This window comes from Nicotiana sylvestris, chromosome 4 (assembly GCF_000393655.2).
Source record: "Nicotiana sylvestris chromosome 4, ASM39365v2, whole genome shotgun sequence".
Classification (NCBI taxonomy): domain Eukaryota; kingdom Viridiplantae; phylum Streptophyta; class Magnoliopsida; order Solanales; family Solanaceae; genus Nicotiana; species Nicotiana sylvestris.
Window position 1 is genome coordinate 161,466,823 of NC_091060.1, and position 17,214 is coordinate 161,484,036.

Consider the following 17,214-nt stretch of genomic DNA (forward strand, 5'->3'; position numbering starts at 1 on the left):
TGAGTGGCAAGGTTTGATTGATTATGTTCCCAGTAGGGTAATCTCATTTTTGAAGGCCCAGCATATGGTTGGGAAGGGTTGTCTTTCGTATCTAGCCTTTGTGAGGGATGTCGGTGCAAAGACTCCAAGTATTGATTCTATTCCAATTGTGAGGGATTTTCCCGACGTGTTTCCCGCAGACCTGCCAGACATGCCACTGGATAGGGATATTGATTTTGGTATTGATCTGGTGCCGGGCACTTAACCTATTTCTATTTTTCCATATCGTATGGCACCAATGGAGTTGAAGGAGTTAAATGAGCAGCTTTAGGAACTCCTTGATAAGGGGTTCATTTGGCCTAGTGTGCCTTGGGGTGCGCTGATTCTATTTGTGAAGAAGAAGGATGGCACGATGAGGATGTGCATTGATTGTAGGCAGTTGAACAAAGTAACAGTTAAGAACAAGTATCCTTTGCCTCGCATTGATGATTTATTCGACCAGCTTCAGGGAGTGAGAGTGTTCTCCAAGATTGATCTCCGTTCAGGTTATCACCAGTTGAAGATCAGGGACTCAGATATTCTTAAGACGACTTTTAGGACCCAACATGGACATTATGAGTTCTTGATGATGTCTTTTGGGTTGACCAATTCCCCAGTAACGTTCATGCATTTGATGAACAGTGTGTTCCGGCCTTATCCCGACTCGTTTGTCATAATCTTCATTGAGGATATTTTGGTGTATTCGCGTAGTCAAGAGGAGCACGCGGAGCATTTGAGAGTTGTGTTGCAGAGATTGAGGGAGGAGCAAAGTTCTCCAAGTGTGAGTTTTGGCTCAGTTTAATGGCTTTCTTGGGGCACGTGGTGTCTAGTGAGGGTATTCAGGTTGATCCGAAGCAGATAGAGGCAGTTCAGAGTTAGCCCAAACCGTCCTCAGCCATAGAGATTTGCAGCTTTCTTGGTTTGGTGGGCTATTATCGTCGGTTTGTTAAGAGATTCTCATCTATCGCATTGCCCTTGACCAAGTTGACTCAGAAGGGTGCTTCATTTGTATGGTCGGATGAGTGTGATGAGAGCTTTCAGAAGCTCAAGACAGCCTTGACCACAACTCCAGTGTTAGTTTTGCCATTAGCTTCAGGTTCATATACCGTGTATTGTGATGCTTTGAGAGTTGGTATTGGGTGTGTATTGATGTAGGAGGGTAGATTTATTGCTTATGCTTCTCTTTAGTTGAAGCCCCTTGAGAAGAACTACCCTGTTCATGATTTGGAGTTGGCTGCCATAGTTCACGCGCTGAAGATTTGGAGGCATTATATGTATGGTGTGTCTTGTGAGGTGTTTACTGATCATCATAGCCTCCAGCACTTGTTCAAACAGAAGGATCTCAATTTGAGGCAGCGGAGATGGTTGGAGTTGCTAAAGGATTATGATATCACCATATTGTACCATTCGGAGAAGGCCAATGTGGTGGCCGATGCTTTGAGCTGAAAGGCGGTGAGTATGGGGTGTTTGGCATATATTCCAGTTGGGGAAAGACCTCTTGCAGTTGATGTTCAGGCCTTGGCCAATCGGTTCGTGAGGTTAGATATTTCGGAGCCCAGTCGGGTATTGGCTTGTGTAATTTCTCGGTCTTCCTTATATGATCTCATCATAGAGCGCTAATATGATGATCGGTATTTGCTTGTCCTTAAGGACAGAGTTCAGCACGATGATGCCAAATATGTGACTATTGTTGATGATGGGGGTGTTGAGGATGCAGGGCCGGATTTGTGTGCCCAATGCGGATGGGCTTCGAGAGTTGATTCTGGAGGAGACCCATAGCTCGCGGTATTCTATTCGTCCGGGTGCCGCAAAGATGTATCAGGATTTAAGGCAGCATTATTGGTGGAGGCAAATGAAGAAAGACATTGTGGGATTTGTAGCTCGGTGTTTCAATTGTCTGCAGGTGAAATATGAGCATCAGAGACCGAGTGGCTTGCTTCAGCAGATGTATATTCTAGAGTGGAAGTGGGAGAGGATCACTATGGACTTTGTAGTTGGACTCCCACGGACTTTGAAGAAGTTTGATGCTATTTAGGAGATTGTGGATCGGCTGACCAAGTCCATGCACTTCATTCCTGCATGTACTACCTATTATTCAGAGCGGTTGGTAGAGATCTATATCCGGGAGATTGTTCGTTTGCATGGTGTTCTAGTTTCCATTATTTCAGATAGGGACACTCAATTTAGTTCACAGTTTTGGAGGTCGGTGCAGCGAGAGTTGGGTACTCAGATTGAGTTGAACACAACTTTTCACCCTCAGATGGACGGGCAGTCCAAGTGCACTATTCAGATATTGGAGGACATGTTGCGTGCTTGTGTTATTGATGTCGGAGGGTCATGAGATCAGTTTCTGTTGCTTGCAGAGTTTGGTTATAACAATATCTACCAGTCGAGTATTCAAATGGCTCCATTTGAGGCTTTGTATAGGAGGCGGTGTAGATCTCCAGTTGGTTGGTTTGAGCCGAGTGAAGCTAGGCTATTGGGGACAGACTTGGTGCAGGATGCTTTAGAAAATGTGAAGGTAATTTAGGAGATGCTTCGTACAGCGCAGTCGAGACAAAAGAGCTATGCTGACAGGAAGGTTTGGGATGTGTCTTACATGGTTGGTGATAAGGCTCTATTAAAGGTTTCACCTATGAAGGGTGTTATGAGGTTTAGGAAGAAGGGTAAATTGAGTCCTCGGTTCATTGGGCATTTTGAGGTGCTTCGGAGGATTGGGGAGGTGGCTTATGAGCTTGATTTTCCATCCAGCTTGTCGAGTGTGCATCTGGTGTTTAATGTATCTATGCTCCGGAAGTATATTGGGGATCCATCTCATGTTCTGGATTTCAGCACGGTTCAGTTGGATGGTGATTTGACTTATGATGTAGAGCCAACAGTTATTTTGGAGCATCAGGTTCGAAAGTTGAGATCAAAGGATATAGCTTTAGTGAAAGTGTAGTGGACAGGTCAGCCCATGAAGGAGGCTACCTGGGAGATCGAGTGGGAGATGCGGAGCAGATATCCTCACCTGTTTGAGATCTTAAGGTATGTTTCTTGACTCGTTCGAGGACGAACATTTGTTTAAGAGGGGAAGGATGTGAGGACCCGGCCAATCGTCTCATGAGTTACCGCTCCGTTTTTCCCATTTCTTCTTCTTATTACTTTGTTTATCAGTTCTACGTGTGATCGAGTTGGTTGGCTCGGATTCAGAAAGGTTTTGAGAAGGTTTGAGACACTTAGTTTTTTTTAGGAAGCTTAGGTTGGAAAAAGTCAACTGAATGTTGACTTATATGTTAGAGGGATCAGATGTGAGTTCCGATGATTCGAATAGTTTTGGGAGGTGATTTGGGACCTAGGAGCATGATTAGAATGTATTTTGGAGGTCTGGAGTAGATTTAGGCTTGAATTGGTTAAATTGGATTTTTGGCGTTTTCCGGTTGATAGGTGAGATTTTGATATAGGGGTCGGAATTGAATTTGGGAGTTGCAGTAGTTCCATTGTGTCATTTGGGATATGTGTGCAAAATTTCAGGTCAATTGGACGTGGTTTGGTTGGGTTTTTGATCAAAAGTGTAATTCGGAAGATTTTGGAAACTTAGGCTTGAATCCGATGTGTTTTGGTTGATTCGATGTTGTTTGAGGTGTTTTGAAGATTGGCACAAGTTTGGATGGTGGTATGTGACTTTTTTGTGCTTTTGGTTGAGGTCCCGAGGGCCTCGGGGTGATTACGGGTGGTTGACGGAAAGAATAGAAGTTTGAAATGTTAGCTGAAGTTGGAGTCTGCTGTCATAACCGCATCTTCGGTTGGGAGGCCATAGGTGCGACCCCCGCAGATGCGGAAAGGGAGTCACAGAAGCGGAAAGAGGCTAGGAAGGCTGGAGCTGCAGAAGTGGTTGAGGAGCCGCACCTGCGATGGTGCAGGTGTGGGCAGTGCATCGCAGATATGGCGTCTGGGGCTTAAGTGAAAAACCGCAGAAGCGGCTCATTGACCGCAAATGTGGTACCGTAGAAGCGGTATCTAGACCGCAGGTGCGGAATCCCTGGGCTAGAAGGTATAAAATGTTTCCTTCGCAAATTTTTGGCTAAGTTCTCCATTTTGAAGACGGTAATCGAGCGAAGGAAGTGAAATCAAGGGTAAATCGAAGAGAATCAGTTGGGTAAGTTCCCTAAGCTTCATTACTTGAGTTTATGATCATTTTTCCATTGGTTAATCACGGTATTAGTGGAGATTAAGGGTTAAAATTGGGGAAACTAGGGCTTGGTATTGGAGATCTAGACTTGAGGATTTGAGGGGCCAATGATGGTAGGATTTTGGTACTTTTGATATGTATGAACTCATGGGGAGATAAGGATTCTATTGATGTGAATAATATCGAATTCCGAGATGTGGGCCTGGGGGTCGGGTTTTGGTAATTTCGGGATTTATGTTGTAAATTGATTATTTTCACTTGGGCTTCGTTCCCTTAGTATATTTTGACGTCGTGATTCCGATTTTGGATAGATTTGACGCGAGTGGAGGCTGATTCGAGGGGCAAAGGCGTCGCGGGCTAGAGTTTGGACCGGATTGAGGAGAGTAATGATTTTAAATGTTGTCCTGAGGGTATGAAACCCCGTATTACACATCGTGGTGTTATATTGAGGTGACGCACACGCTAGATGACGAGCGTGGGGTCGGGCACCATTGGGGATTGTGACTTAGTCCATCCCGAATGACTGTTTTATTGCGTATTTGATTGAAAACTATTTGCTATCATCATACTTTGGGCTGAATGCCATATTTGGGCCTCGTGTCAACATATTTGGACCATTAGGGTATTTTTTACTGATATTTCCTCACTGTTTTGACTTTATACTTGTAATCAGTCATGCTATATTCTACTATTTTCATAACTCAGCCATGTTTACTCTACTTTAACACTTAAAATGATATTCCAAATGATATTTTGTGCTGAGCATCATGTTTTACTACTACCCGAGTGGCTTGCGAGATTCTGACTAAGGCTGAGGGCCTATGTTGTGAGGAAACACTAATTTTGATTATGAGGCCGAGGGCCTGAGATTCGTACGCCATGAGGTGGCTTGTTGATATGAGGCCGAGAGCTTATGTGATTATGCCACGAGATGGCTTGATATTGCGCTTGGGCCGTAAGGGGCCCCTCTAGGAGTGTTCACACTCCCAGTGAGTGCGGGTACCCATTGTGATGTGAGATATAGCCCGAGGGGCTGGTGTTGTTCTATGATATTGCCCGAGGGGAGGATTTTGTTGACATTGTGCCCGAGGGCGATTCTTTATGTATTTATCTTTCCTAGTTGCCTGTCATTTACTTGCTTAACTGTTAAAAGGGAATTTTAAAGAAGTTTAAACTGAACTGAAGTGACTTTACATATTTTATTGCTTCATTGTTTTTACTGGCTTTTACTGCTTCTTTATAGCTTGTTGATGTGCCTTTACGTGATTTCTTATTACTCAATCTGCATTTATTATTATTACTCACTGAGTTGGAGTACTCACTTTACTCCCTGCACCTGATGTGCAGATTCAGGCGCTTCAGGTCCTGCTTGCGAGGGTTGAGAGCTTCCAGCAGATTCGGAGTGACACTTGGTAGCTACTCGGCGTTCGCAGCCTAGTGCTTCTCCCTCTATCTCGTTTTCTTCTGTTTTAGTTATGTAATAGTTTAGTAGACTCTTTCAGACTAGTAGTATTATTATAGATGCTCATGACTGGTGACACCCCGATGTCGGGCTATGTCTATTCCGCAACCGTATTGTTTACCTTATTTTGGGATTTTTATTATTATGTTAAAGACTTAGTTTTATTACTTAATTGCTTAAAAATGAATTTGGGAATGTGTCGGCTGGCCTTGTCTTCACGAGAGGCACCATCACGACCGGGTCTGGGTTTAGGGTCGTGACAACCGCTCCCTGATGTGCTTAAACAAGGAAGACCAAGCAACTGTTCAAGCTAGAACATGACTGGGCTCAGAAATATCCAACCTCACGAACTGATTGGACAAGGCCTGAACATCTAATGCAAGCGGTCTCTCACTGACTGTAATGAATGCAAGGCTACCCATTCACTGACTTTCTACTCAAGGCATTGGTCACTACATTGGCCTTCCCGAGATGATACAAGATGGTGATATCATAGTCTTTCAATAGCTCTAACCACCTCCTCGCAGCAAATTGAGCTCCTTTTGTTTGAACAAATACTGCAAGCTCCAATGATCCGTGAATACCTTACACGACACGCCGTAAAGATAATGCCTACAAATCTTCAGCGCATGAATAATGGCTGTCAACTCTAAGTCATGAACATGGTAATTCTTATCATGAACCTTCAGCTGCCGCGATGCATATGCGATCACCCTGCCATCCTGCATCAATACTGCACCAAGTATAATATGCGATGCATCACAATATACCGATAAGATCCTGAACCTGTGGGCAACACCAACATCGGTACCGTAGTCAAAGCAGTCTTGAGCTTTTGAAAGCTCGCCTCACACTCATCTGACCAACTGAATAGGGCACCCTTCTAGGTCAACCTGGTCGACGAGGCTGCTATAGATGAAAACCCCTCCACACATTGACGGTAATAACCCGCCAAACCCAAGAAAATCCATATATTTGTAGCTGAAGTGGGTTTAGGCCAGTTTTGAATTGCCTCAATCTTCTTAGGATCCACCTGAATGCCCTCTACTGATACGACATGCCCCAAGAAAGCGACTAAGTCCAACCAAAACTGCCATTTTGAAAACTTATAACTTGCTGTCTCTTAGAGTCTGAAGTACAATCCGAAGATATTTCTCATGCTCCTCTCGGTCGCGGGAGTAAATCAAGATATCCTCAATAAATACAATCATAAAGGAATCCAAATAGGGCTTGAACACCCGGTTCATCAAGTCCATAAATGCTGCTGGGACATTTGTCAGCCCAAATGACATCACTAGAAACTCATATGCCCATATCGAGTCCGAAAAGCTGTCTTTGGGACATCAGATGAACTAATCCTCAACTAATGGTAGCCCGACCTCAAATCAATCTTTGAAAACACTTTGGCACCCTGAAGCTGATCAAATAAGCCATCAATCCTCGGTAATGGATACTTGTTCTTGATGGTGACTTTGTTCAACTGCCGGTTATCTATGCACATCCTAATCGATCCATATTTCTTCTTCACAAACAACACGGGCGCACCCTAGGGAGAGACACTAGCTCTAATGAAGCCCTTATCAAGTAAATCTTGCAACTGTTCCTTCAACTCTTTCAACTCTGGCGGGGCCATACGGTATGACAGAATAGAAATGGGCTGAGTGCCTAGAGCCAAATCAATAAAGAAGTCAATATCCCTATCAGGTGGCATCCTCTGTAGGTCTGCAGGAAACACCTCTAGAAACTCATGAACAAATGGTACTTAATCCATGAAAGAAACCTCCGTACTAGAATCGCGGACGTAATCCAAATAAGCTAGACACCCCTTCTTGACCATATGTTGAGCCTTCGCATAAGAGATAACCCTGCTAGTAGACTGGCTAGGGGTCACCCTCCACTCTAATCGAGGCAACCCCGGAAAGGCTAAGGTCACCGTTTTGGTGTGACAATCCAATATAGCATGATAAGGTAACAACCAATCCATAACCAAAATGACATCAAAATCTACCATATCGAGAAGTAGAAGATCTATGCTAGTCTCAAGACTCCCAATGGTAACCACACACGAACAATAAACATGATCTACAACAATAGCATCTTCCACAGGTGTGGACACATACACAAGAGCACTCAAAGAATCACGAGGCACAACCAAATATGAAGCAAAATAGGATGACAAATAGGAATAAGTAGAACCCAGATCAAATGGAACTGAAGCATCTCTATGGAAAACTAAAATAGTACTTGTGATAACAATGTCGGATGACTCAGCCTTAGCCTAGCTGGAAAAGCATAGCATCGGAGCCGGGTCCCACCACTCTTAACTATATCTCTAGAATGGGACCTAACTGGCTGGCCTCTACCTCTAGTAGCCTGACCTCCACCTCTAGCTATCTAACCCTACCTCTAGCTGACTGAGCAGGCGGTGAAACACCTAGTATTGGGACCATGGAACAAGAACCCTGATGTTGTGAACAACCTGATGCCCAAGGGAAAAATCTATCAATGTGCCTCGAATCCCACAAGTATAAAAGAACCTCGGCTGTTGTGATTGCTGATCGTGAAACTGGCCCTGTCGACCTAAGTAACCACCCTAAAAACTCTAGAGCGGAGGTGCACTAATAGGATCTGGTGGTGCACTGAAGTCTAGCTAGTTGGAATAAGGCATATGAGGGCCACGATCACCTGAAACACCTTGGGATGACTGGAGTGCTGAATGAAACGGCCTGGGAGGTTGGCCTCTACCAAAAGTACCCCTGCCTCTAAACAAGGCACCACTGAACCCTTTGGAATGACGAGGCATCTTGTCAGACCCCTAACCTCTCCCCTGTGCAAGAACAATCTCGATTCGCTTAGCGAAATTGGCATCTGTCCTAAAAGAAATCTCACTCCCAGTCTCCTTGCCCTTCTACAACTTGATAGGCTGAGCAAGTCCCTCAATAAACCTCCTCACCTTCTCTCTCTCTCTCTCTCTCTATCTCTCTCTCTCTCTCTCTTTCTCTTAGTAGGAAGTAGAAGAATAGCATGACGGACAAGATCCACAAAACGGTTTCATACTAAGTGACAGTTATACTACCCTGCTGGAGACGCTCAAACTGCCTGCGATAATCCTCTCTTAGTGTGAGAGGAAAGAACTTCTCAAGAAATATCTGAGAGAACTGGTCCCAAGTAAGAGTAGGCGACCCAGCTGGTCTGGTCGATACAAAATCCTTCCACCATCTCTTGGCAGAACCTATCATCTGAAACACAACAAAATCGACCATATTGGTCTCAAATATATCCATGTTCCGTAGCACCTCATGGCAGTAGTCAAGATAATCATGTGAGTCCTCAAAAGGTGCACCACTGAAGTAAACTAGAAATAGCTTGGTAAACTTGTCCAATCTTAATAATCCCTCAGAAAACATAGCTAGCCCATCACTATCCTGTGTTGCAACAACCGACTGAACTATCCCAACTGGCTAGGTTGTTGGAGTCTGATACTAGGGAGCCATCTACTCCGGAGTGTGAATAGCGGGAGTCTGTGCTCCTTCCCGGCCTGAGAGACTCCATAAGGCCCACTAAACGGACTAGAGCATCCTAAAACACTAGAGTGGCGATGAACCCCTCCAGGACCTGAGCTGGTCCAATAGGCACCCTTTGGGCTGGAACCTCCTCATCAAACTCCAATTGAGGCTTCACTGCTGGTGCTGCTGCTCGAGCTCTACCCCTACCTCGGCCTCTGGCACGACCTCGGCCTTGATCTTTGCCTCTCGTAGGAGCTGCCACTAGGGGCTCTAGCTGCTGCCTAGCTGAAGATGCAGTACGTGTTCTCGCCATTTGCGAGAGAACAAGAGTAGAAGAGTTCAATTAGCAACGAGAGAACAAAATTGCACGATAGAGAAGAATAGAAGTGAAATTTGCCCCTAAACTATATAGCCTCTAGAAGATAAGTATAGACGTCTCTGTACCGATCCTCTAGACTTTACTAAGCCTGCTTGTGAATTGTGAGACCTAGGCAACCTAGTGCTCTGATACCAACTTGTCACGACTTGGAATTCCAACATTCAGGTCCATGATGGCGCCTAACATTTCACTTGTTTGGAAAGCCATCGTTAGATAATCATTAAGCCAATTTTTATTCAATTTCAATAAATAAAGTCAATTAAGCCAAATGGAAGCTAAAACTGATTGCGTAATAACATAAAAACGCATAATATCTAATAAAATCTAGATCTAGAGTCACAACTCACGAGCTCTAATATTTCTACAAATAGGGTCTGAAATAAATACAACTGTTTTGAATGAAAAGAAATAGTAAAAGGGAAATAGGAGGGGACTTCAAGGTCTGCGGACATCAGCAGATCTACCTCGCGTCTTCAATGAGCAAATCCAAGCTGCTATACCTCATGAATAGCTAGGGCTAGTATGAAAGACTGCACAAGAAGTGTAAAGTGTAGTATGAGTACAACCGACTCCATGTACTCTGTAAGTGTCAAGCCTAACCTCGATGAAGTAGTTACGAGGCTATGACAAGACACCCACGTAAATAACCTATGCAGATAATAGTATACGAACAAGATAACAATAGATAAAAGCTAAACATGTACTATTGGGAGGAGGACATGTGAAAGGGGTACAAAATACGGTAATTACAACGGAAATAATAACCAGAATAGCCAATATGCCTTTTGTCAAACCTCTTTTTTCCCGAGGGGATAAGGTGTTTTTCAAATTAAAGTGACATTTATCGAAATGGGATTATTTATTGATTTAGAGTCGCCACTTGAGATAATTATATTGTTTCCGAAATCACTGGTTTATTTTAAATTCCAAATTGAGAAAATTTTGACTCTATTTAATAGTCTGCGAAACACAGAAAATTGGGTAAGAAATTCTTTTAACCCGGGAGAAGGCGTGAGGCACTCCTGAGCACTGTGGTTTTAGCAATGTCGCTCAACTATTAATAATTGGCTTAATTATCTGATTTATTATACATTTTAAACCTACGTGCATTTTTAACTTTCTATATGCTTTTAGTGTTTATGAAATTATTTTCTGGAACAAGTCACGATGTGTTGTGGTTGTGGTACACGTTGCAAACTGCGCCACATGAAATGCACCCGCAATTTGCGACATGTTTATTTTTATTATTGTTTGAAGTTATGGTTGATTCACGTAAAACACACACTCGAGTTGGGGTTTAGGTATTATGACTATGCCACAGGAATCGTACCCATAGTCACGATCATTATTATTAATCGCGCCTAAAGTGACTAGCGCGTTTAAATTATTTTTCTAAACTAATTTGAGATTATTGAAGGTATTGAATTATGGATATAACATTGTAGAAAGATATATAGAGTTTCATTAATATTTGACCCATTATTGCATCACCAACCAATTATAAAAGACGTGCTTCATAGTAGAACTTTTGGATACAAGTGCTACTAAATATCTTGTCTATGCAAATAATCAGATTCATCAAGGAGAAAAGGTGACACATTTCGAGTTCGACGTTTGCAGATTGTATGATACAAAAACAAGACTTTGCTAGCATTCAACATTGTTGCTCAATTCAAGGATAGAACAAGATTATCTTTTCCTCAAGAAGGCAAGCTGTCAATTCAGCTTTTACAAAAATTCAAACAATTGAACATAGGCAGAAGGAAAAAGATACTAACTAATTTGTTTTTCTTCCTCACTGTTGATACATATTAAACGATTATAATTCACCGAACGGGTTCATGTAGTCATAATTATCACTATTTTATAGCGAAACGTCTTTTCAATAAATAGCTGCGTGATTTTAAAATCATAGGCAGATATGAATAATTCTACTTGCATTACTTTGCTCAAAATTGAATTCATGAAGTCAAATTGTCCAATACAAAATAATGAGTGTCTTTTTAGCATACAAGGATACAAATATTTAGTTCATGGCTAAGTAAACAACAACAAAAGTAACTTAATTTGCAGAATATCTGAACTTCACTCTTTTTCAACAAAACATGGAACCTGAACATTTTAAAATATGTTATTTAAACCACAGCATATTTAGATATTAGCTAAATCATACACTTCAAACAAACTCATAACATTCTTCTTGTGCCAGAACATATTTTGATAGCAGATTCAATCGATAACAGCAGATGGACTAAAAAAATTCAGATTTCATTGTAATAACAAAGAAATATTCAGGGATGTATATAGACTTCAATCAACTCATGGCATAGGGCTATTAAACATTATTTACATTTCAAGGTTGAGGCTAGTACCTGAAAAGAAATAGCAAAGTTGAGGTTTAAGAAAATAAGTCTCTTAATTTGGGAAGAACTCAGCAACAAGAGCAAGTGCAGCAACATGAAATCAGCAAGAGCAAGAGAAATAAGTGAAATGCAGTGTGACAAACAAGAAAAGAAACCTAGCAATTCCAGAACAGAAGAGCCAGTAGTCTACTAAAAATCCCAATAGAACTCGAGCAAAAACCAGTAAAAGAATGAAAAAAGAAGCAACTTTGAAATTCTTTTTTTTCTTTCTGTCTCTAATTAAAAATCAAAAAATGAGAATGCAAAGAGAAATCTCTCAAAGATAGTCCTCAATTCTCTAAAGTGTTTTCGTGTCTGTATATTCTAGAGAAATATTCTGTGAATAGGAATCCTTTTTATAAGGAAAAAATCTCAGCTCCCCTCCCATGTGCCCTCCCTAAAATTAAGGGGAAAAAGAATCTTTCCTAACTAATTCTACAGTTGTCCCTTTCTTATCCAATTTCAACATCTTTTTTACTAAATATTGGATAGCGATCCATTTTCTAGAACTTCTTCTTGGGTCTGGGCCAAATGCCATGTCCAAATGGCCCAAAACAGGCCCAAATCCGAATTCACAGAAGAAGCCCAAAGTAGAAAATTAGAAAAACAAACCAAAGCTATATTCTGAATTCTAATTATAACCAGGAATTCTATAAATTGCTTAACCTTTAATTAACCTAGATTAAAAAAATTAAACTATCAAAAATAGCAAATTAGCTAACCTTTAAATTAAGAATATACGTAATTTCAGCCATAACCCTATTATCAAACGACTAAAAATCAAGCAGAATTGAATCAAACAATTACTCAGAAAGCTAAAACATTTATATGCGATTAACTATTAACCTACACATGTAGTGAAACCAAACTGATAATTAAAGAAGAGAGAGTGATGAGATTTTACCCCGATTAAACTTGAAAGGAGTAATGATAATGAAATTCGGCGGACGAATAAGACTGGCGGGTTCTTGCCTGAATAGCAATCGATTAACGTAAGTTCTAGGTCATAACAAGTTCGATGCGCAAAAATCAAAAAAAGGAGAAAATTAGGTTTTCCGGAATTTTTTAGATCTAGATTTGAAGAATATGGGTGGGGATTTTGGGGAAATGGATAAGGGGATACAATTTAGGAGGGTGTGGGGGTTGTGTGGTATAAATTTGGGGGTGATTGGAGGTGGTCCACCGCCACGGGGCGATTTTCGGCGATCGGTGGCGAGAGGCTGAATGTGAGAGAGGGAGGTGAGAGGGGTATGAGCTGGGTGCCTAGGGTTTGAGGGGGTCTTAGGACAGTTATAAGGGGCTTGGGTGTGGAGTTCTGGGCAATTAGATCTAAAGTAATCGGCAATGGGGATTAGATAGGGGTAAAATAGGGTCGTTTGGTTTAGTGTGGGAACTGGGTCGGACCCGGGTTTGGGATGGGGGTGGAATTGGGGTGTTTTTGGGCCAATTTGAATCAAGAACAAACAAGGCCTCTCTTTTTTTTTCTTTCATTTTAAAAATTTACAAATTAAAAAAAATCCTAATTAGATTCTAATACAATTCTAATTTGAAAAATTAACCTAATCATTATTTCTAATAGTTAGGTAACTAATTAACCTAAAACTAATGGAAGAAAAATTAAAAATTTGAATTTAAAAACTAAAAATACAAGAACCTATGGTATTTTTGTGATTTTTGTTTAATAATGTTATTAATTAACAACTTAACCTTAAAAATGCAAATAACAACCTAAAATAAAATACATAAAATTCTGTTTTTAGGGTATTTGCCATGATTTTAAAATATTAGATATGCACAAAAATGCAACTAAATGCAAAGAATTAACAAAAAATTCCTACAAATTCTATAAAAATTAAAAACAATTAAAAAAAATCTATTTGTGACTTTTTGTAGAAGTATTTTTATTAGAGCAAAAATCACGAGCTCACAGCTGCCCCTCTTTGCTCGGAAATACGAAGAGTTTTCGGGCAAAGATAAAGTGAGCAATTACGAGCAATTTTTGCTCGTTTGGTTAGTCCATGGGAAGCGTTTTGAAAAAGCTTGACCGAACCTTGCTTCAAAGGTTACCTATATATCCTTGGCTATAAAAGAATCAGGTCAGTGTAGTTCTAAAAGTTTTGGTAGCTGGGACCACTGAGACGCTGTAATTTCATTGCTACTGCTGCTATTGCTTGCTGAACTCCTTATTATACCAAAATCAAAATGAAAAGAAATTAAGCAAATCTATTGGCTATGAGTTACAAGATTCCTATCTATAGGTCTTCTGAAACTTGATCTTGAATCTTCTACGATTCTGTTGTGCATCTTGATCTGTTGACTCGCACTCTTGAGGTGAGCTTCTGCTACCTCTAACTTGAATTGACCTTATTCTTAATGTGGGCCTCTGCTACTGTCTCGAAACTTGAAATGAATTCTCTGCTTTTCTAGGTGGGCATCTTCTACCGACTTAAAACTTGAAATGAATTCCCTCGTTCACCAGGTGGGCGTCTACCACTGACTTAAAACGTGAAATTAATTCCCTTGTTCTCCAGGTGGGCGCCTTCCATTGACATAAAACTTGAAATGAATTCCCTCATTTTCTAGGTGGGAACCTTCCACTGACATAAAACTTGAAATGAATTCCCTCGTTCTTCAGGTGGGCGCCTACCTCTGACTTAAACTTGAAATGAATTCCCTTATTCTCCAGGTGGGCGCTTGCCTCTGACTTAAGACTTGAAATGAATTCCCTCGTTCTTCAGTTGGGCGCCTGCCGCTGACTTAAAACTTGAAATGAATTCCCTCGTTCTCCAGGTGGGCGCCTTCCCCTGACATCAAACTTTAAACGAATTCCTTTGTTCTCCAGGTGGGCTCCTGCCCCTGACATCAAACTTGAAACGAATTCCCTCGTTCTCTAGGTAGGCGCCTGCCAATGACTTAAACTTGAAATGAATTCTCTCGTTCTTCAGGTGGGCGCCTGCCAATGACTTAAACTTGAAGTAAATTCCCGCATTCTCCAGGTGGGCGCCTGCCAATGACTTGCACTTGAAATAAATTCCCTCATTCTCCAGGTGGGCGCCTGCCAATGACTTGAACTTGAAGTAAATTCCCTCATTCTCTAGGTGAGCGCCTGCCACTGACTTGAACTCGAAATAAATTCCCTTATTCTCCAAGCGGGCGCCTGCAATCACAACAAAACATCCAAAACAAAGAGAATTTCCTGCCCCAGTCTGGAACATGCTTTCCTCCTTGAGGATTCCTGCAGAGCAAATAAAATTTCTTGCCCATATTTCAAACAAAGAAAATCTTGTCAATTTAAAAATGTGATGGTTAGTTTGTGGCATCCTTGCTGAAGGTGTATACTTTTGCCATTGCCATACTTCGTTCCGATTAGCTGCTTCAGGCTAGCAAAGAATTATTTGATCTTCTGATCGAACCTCGACCACAAAACCTCTAAGTCCGAATCCGTTATACTCAACTTGTTGTATGGCACTTCTATCCTGACAATTGTTGAACCTTTGCGTTTCCTCAAAATTCACGAATCACTTGACCACCTGAACTTCAACTATTCACCTTATTGTTCATTCTGAATCATGTCACTTGTGATGTGTTCTGGCCAAACTTTGCTTTGTGCAATTAAAAAGTTGGTAATAGGCTTTGAAATCCTTTCTTTCTTTCTTAACAAGACTAACTTGAAAAAGACTTAGAGAAATAAACCCCCAAAAAAAAAAACAAAGCGAAGTGACTTCGAGAATTAGGAATCAAAAGGAAAATTTCGAACAAAGATAACTATTGGAAGAAAAATGGAAAGGAGACTTATCTGAGTGAAGCAACTGTGTCCAATGATCATGACATGTATTTCAAATTGATCAGCCCAAACCATTCAACTAATCACATTTCAGTTCATGCCACGTCTTCATACTTCAAAAGTTGGGATTTCCATAACCCAATCTCTCTGTAAAGTCACAAACCTCATTCAGCTTGTAGTGCCCCGAAGGTTTTTCACTAGAAAACCTCTCTTATTTGTTCATCTCTTATCTCACTGTCGCCTTATGGTGCCTGCGAAGGTTTTCACCAATAAGACTCTCTCATTTTAAATTTTCTTATAGCTCACTATCGCCTTACGGTACTCGTGAGGGGTTTCACCGATAAGACTCTCTCATTTTATTCATTTTCCTTGCGCCCATGAACAAAGTGTTACCCATGATGTAAATTATACCTCTAACTCGCTTGACTTGGCATCCTCAAAGATTGATTGGAAGGTCTTTCTTTGGACCGTAATGTAGGCTTTTGGACAGGGTTAGAAAGAAAGGGTGGCATGCAGGTTCAAAACAGCTTAGGATGAAAGGGTTAAATATTACAACTTTTAGAATCAGATCTTTTGCAAAAATAGAACTTCTGCCCCAATTTCTTTGGGTTTGGGGAATTTTGGATTTTTGTTTTGAAGGGACTGAACCGTGCAAGGCTGCCTAAATATCTTTAAAAAGAATCAGGTCGAACGTAGTTCAAGCTAATAAAAGTTGTTTTGTTTTTTGTTACTTTTTCTTTTGCTTTTCTTTTTCTTCTTCTACTTTCTTTATATTTTCTCTTTTTCTTTCTTTTGCTTTTTTTTTTCTATTTCTAACTCTACTTCTGATTCCAAAAAAGGGGTATGAAAGAAATAAGTACGGCTCAAAAGGTGTAACAAAGGATAAAAGTATTTAGGTAGCAGAATAAAATGCCTTCATCATTCCAATCTTTGAAACATGCCAAATACAAATAACCCAATTGAAGAAAAACAAAGAAATCATATATAATATCTCTTGACTGCATCAAAATTGATAGCCATATCTACACATTTCCCTTCTATATCTGTTAAATACAAAGCACCATTGGGCAACACTCTTGTCATAATGAACGACCCTTGCCAATTTGGGGCGAACTTGCCTTTAGTTTCAGTTTGATGTGGAAGGATGCGTTTCAATACCAGCTGGCCCACTTCGAATTTCTGGGGACGCACCTTCTTTTTATATGCTCTTTCCATTCTCTTCTGATATAATTGACCATGATATACTACTGCCAGTGTTTTTTCATCAATCAAAGTCAACTGCTCTAGCCGAGTTTTGACCCACTCATCATCATCAGTTTTGGCTTCAGCAATGATCCAAAGGGATGGAATCTCAACTTCTACAGGTATAATTGCCTCAATTCCATATATCAGCAAATAAGGAGTTTCACCTACTAAAGTACGAACAATAGTGCGATAACCCAGTAAAGCAAAAGACAACTTTTCATGTCATTGCCTAGAACCTTGAACCATC